Source organism: Mastomys coucha, unplaced genomic scaffold, assembly GCF_008632895.1.
Source record: "Mastomys coucha isolate ucsf_1 unplaced genomic scaffold, UCSF_Mcou_1 pScaffold5, whole genome shotgun sequence".
NCBI lineage: Eukaryota > Metazoa > Chordata > Mammalia > Rodentia > Muridae > Mastomys > Mastomys coucha.
The window spans coordinates 53,309,542-53,314,138 of NW_022196911.1; the positions used below are offsets into that span (position 1 = coordinate 53,309,542).

Sequence of the window (4,597 nt, forward strand, 5' to 3'; positions counted from 1 at the left end):
TGCTCACATATGGATAAGGTCAGTCTTCATTACCTTTCTCTCTGCTGTGACAAAACTCCTGAGAGGAAGCAACTTCAAGGAAGAAGGGTTTATTTTTACTGTGGTTAGAAAGGACATAGCCCTCTATGGGAGGGAAGGCGTGGCCTCAGGGCGGGAGTCAGCTTAGCATCCCCAGTCTGGACTGAGAGAGGCAGATGCCCGGTACTTAGCTTTATTTCATCTTTGTCTTTTTAAACCAGTTCTGGAGCCCAGCCCACAAGATGGCGATGTCTGCATCCAAGGTGAGTCTTGCCCCCTCAGGTCATCCTCTCTGGAAATGTATGACACATATACTTAAGCGAGAGCCTCTCTGGTACCCTGGGCATGTGCTAATGCAATCAAGTTGCCAATGGAAATCGACTGTCACTGATGCTTACATGATAATCCTCCCCCTCGTACCCATAGTTTTTCATTTGTTTTACTTGAGGCATGACATTTTGGTGGGTTATCAGAAACATATTAGTAAAGTTGTAAAACGGGAATAAGTATAATAAAATACAAGTCTGTGGGAAGGGTGGCACACGCTGTTAGTCCCAGCCCTCAGGAGGCAGAGGCAGGTGAGCCTAGGCTACAGAGTGAGTTCCAGAACAGCCATGGCTATATAGAGAGACTCTTACCTCAAAAAAGGAAAAACAAAAGCAAAAATAAAGGAAACAAACAAAACATTTTTCATCAATTGAATCCAGTAGAGTAACATGTAACATCGGTGAATCATATGGCACAACACTTGAGAGTGTGCTTGTAAACACGTGTGTTCATGCATGAACACATGTATGTGAGCATGCCCTGGCTTCTATGAAGTGCACCTCTTTCTGTGAGTATGTTAGATTTCTGAGTCATGGCCCCCATGGTCTAGCCCTGGCTGTCCCTCTAGTGGGTTTCCTTGTTGAGGTCCCTTCAGAATCCAGGAGGGTGTGCTCCTCATCCTCATGGATGTCTGACCCATGTGCCAAGAGGTAAACCAGAGGCAGCACAGGTATAAACTGGACAGGACCCTCAAATAAGGAAGTGTGAGACCACTTGAACTCCAGACCAAAAAACAAACAAACAAACAAACAAACAAACAAAAACCAACGCTGACAGCCTCATAAATCCTTGTCAGTGCCACGGTTCACAATTCCGAGGCTGTCCTCATGAACAGGACTACTCCTCCTGGAATTTTGTCAGAGGGATGAGAAAAGCAACTGATCTGGTCATCTCCAGAGAACTAGGCACTTAGGAAGTTGCCCACAATTCACGGATCCAGTGCCTCTGGAGACTCAGGAAGGGTGTCAGCCCAGTCTTTCCAAGTGGAGACTAAAGCCAGGCCCCCAGGGTTGAGGAGCTGAGGAGGAGCTTGGGGAGCATGGCTGGGCCTAAGGCAGGACAGCCCATCCCAGAAGGAGAGCAAGGGAGGCAGAGAATGCTCCCACTGGGAATATGGAGGCAAAAAACTGTACCAGAAGACTTAAGGATGCCCAGGAAGCACCTTCCAGACTAAAGAGCCCTGGATTTCTCGGGTGGACACCTGGGCACAATTCTAGTAATTTCTTGGGGCCCCATGAGTAAATTTGGCAGGGAGCTCCTTTGGGGTGGGGCGGGGTGGGGGAGTTGGTGTTTTTGTTGTCCTCATTGGCTTTTGTTTAATTTTTGTTTGTTTGTTTGTTTGTTCTTGAGATAGGGTTTCACTGTAGCCCTGGCTGTCCTAGAATTCACTCTGGACTAGGCTGGCCTCCAACTCAGAGATCTGCCTCCCACTGCCTCCCAAGTATTGAGATTAAAGGTGTGCACCACTTCCACCTGGCTGGTAGGGAGCTCCTTAAAGGACAGAAGAGCTATATGAGACTCAGGAAAAATTTCAAATATATGGTGCTGAGTTTCAAATGCATATGTACACAAACTGAGAAAATAGAATTTCGAGGGAAAGTGCCGCGGCAATCACTCATAAGTGGAGCTGCATACATCTGCCCTTCCCCCCAGGACCTTTATGAGAACAGTGAGATAAGGTGTTTGCTGCCCTCTTGCTTCTTGAGAGTTGGTGTGGTCCTGTGAAATGGTTGGAGTCCTGTCCTCACACTCCAGAAGGCCAACACTCTAGTCTGTGGAAAGTGTTCTTTTGCTTACCTGTAAGTGCCATGTATGGATTGCTACACTTCACATCCTCCATCTTAAAAAATATATATATTAAAAAATAACTTTTTTTGTTGTTGTTTTTTGAGAAAGTGTAGCCCTAGCTGTTTGGCCTGGAACTCATAGATACACTTGTGCTTCTGCTTCCTAGTGTTGGAATTAAATGAATGCACTACCATGCCCAGCTTTTTATTGTTTTTTGGTTATGTAGATATGTGTGTCTGTGTGGGGGATATGCACACTTGCGTACTGTCCCAGGACACCAGAAGAGATTGTCAGGTACCCTGGAGCTGGAGTTATAGGAGGTTGTGAGTCACCTGGTGTGGGTGCTGGGAATTGAACTGACATCTTATGAAAGAGCAGGAAATGCTTTTGATCCCTGAGCTGCACATTCCCCATCCTTGGTATTGATAACTTGTCTGTCCCAATCTTGCCTCACAAAGTACATTCAGTCTCATGGCAAAGATTTAGTCATTGAAAACATCATTGAATACCCCATTATGATTGAAACATCTATATCTCCATATCAGCCTCTCCATGGCTCAAGGAATCTCTTAGAAGAAGACATAGGAAGCATGTGTATGTTTGTGTGCATGTGTGCATGCACATGTGTGTGAAATGCTGAATTCTGGATATCACATGGCTGTTGCACTTTTGAAACTACTGCAACTGTGTGGTCCTTGTACAAGATCACCATGTAACTGGGCCTGCTAGCATCTTGTCATGGAAAGGGATGATCTGGTGAGGTCACACACCTCCCTGAGGATTTACACACAGTTGATGGTTGATGAAGGAAGGAGGACCATTCCCTTGAGTCCCTGTAGCCACTGATATATGGTGCATGTTGCTGTTATAGACAAATTCTCAGTTGTGGTTTTATAAAGAGTCCAAGGAAACTCACTGGGCCACAGAAGAAAAGAAAAACCAAAACCAAATGCAGAAATCTAAAACCAAACCAGAAAAGTACAAGTGGGACAGGTTGGGAGGAGGAAAGAGATCACTGAGACCAGGAGGTCTAGAAAGGTTAACAGGGTAGGGGAGAATATAATAAAACTGCCTAGCACACATGGACACAAATGTCATAATAAAACGCAGCATATGTATCATTAACATAGACTAAAAATGCTGAGTGTGGTGGGGCACACTTTCAATCCCAACATTAAGGAGGCAGAGGCAGGGGCTGGAGAGATGGCTCAGTGGTTAAGAGCACTGACTGCTCTTCCAGAAGTTCTGAGTTCAATTCCTAGCAACCAGATGGTGGCTCACAACCATCTGTAATGGGATCTGATGCCCTCTTCTGGTGTGTCTGAGGACATCTACAGTGTACTCCTACACATAAAATAAATAACTAAATTATATATATTTTATAATATATATATTATATATATATTAGGCAGAGCTCTGACTTGTGAGCCAGCCTGGTCTACAGAGCAAAGTTCCAGGACAGCAAGGGCTACATAGAGAAACAGACAAACAAAAATATATAGCTAATAAAACCCAAAGGAACGATGTTCACAGAAGAATTTCACTCTGTATTTTAAGAAGAATTGCAGCAGTGGTAACAGACAACCACATGCTGACTTAAGACTGTTGGAATTTTTTTAAAAAAGACTTATTTTATATGAATGTGTTCCCGACCGTCTATATATGCACAAGTGCATACGAAGAGTCTTGGAGTCCAGAAGAGGGCTTTGGAATCCTTGGAATTGGAGTTACAGGTGGTTGTGAGCCACCATGTGAGTGCTGGGAACCAAGCCCAGGTCTTTGGCAGGAACAGCCAGTGCTCTTACCTGCCGAGCTGTCCCCTCTCCTGCCTTGATGAGATCATTTGGAAACCATGTGTCTTTGCTGTTGAAGCTGATGTGTAGCCCTGTATTTCTTATACCATTTGTCTTAGTTAGGGTTTTACTGCTGTGAACAGACACCATGACCAAGGCAACTCTTATAAATGACAACATTTAACTGTGGCTGGCTTACAGGTTCAGAGGATCAGTCCATTATTACCAAGACAAGAATATGACAGCATCCAGGGAGGCATGGTACAGGAGGAGCTGAGAGTTCTACATCTTCATCTGAAGGCTGCTAGCAGAATACTGGCTTCCAGGCAGCTAGGATGAGGGTCTTATAGTCCACACCCACAGTGACACAGCTAGTCCAATAAGGCACACCTACTCCAACAGGGCCACACCCTCTAGTAGTGCCACTCCCTGGGTGGGGCATCTACAAAGCCTCACACCATTACTAGTGAATATTACAGGGAAAGGAAGAACACTTTTCAGAGTGCAATTAGAACAAATAGGCACTGATGGAGAAGGATGTGTGAACTGAAGACTTGCTGGGTCCTCTGGTGGGAGCTGGCGTAGGCTTTCCCTGGTCTGAATATATTACCTCTGAGTAGCTCAGGCAATCAGGAGCATGGACATTCGTACCCAGTGAGAGACTGGCCTGA

The 4,597-nt window shown here is 45.2% G+C and overlaps 1 protein-coding gene and 1 long non-coding RNA gene across 2 annotated transcripts in view; both read left to right on the top strand.

Moving 5' to 3' along the window:
* The window catches only part of LOC116077687, a 3,546-nt gene extending 2,891 nt beyond the window's left edge, over positions 1-655 (top strand). The window contains exon 2 of the long non-coding RNA XR_004113299.1: positions 240-655. This is a non-coding gene — a long non-coding RNA (uncharacterized LOC116077687). The remainder of the gene's footprint in view (positions 1-239) is intronic.
* Positions 1-4,597, top strand: part of LOC116077686 (immunity-related GTPase family M protein 1-like) — a 23,272-nt gene that overhangs the window by 16,640 nt on the left and 2,035 nt on the right. The gene's annotated exons all lie outside the window — the stretch shown is intronic.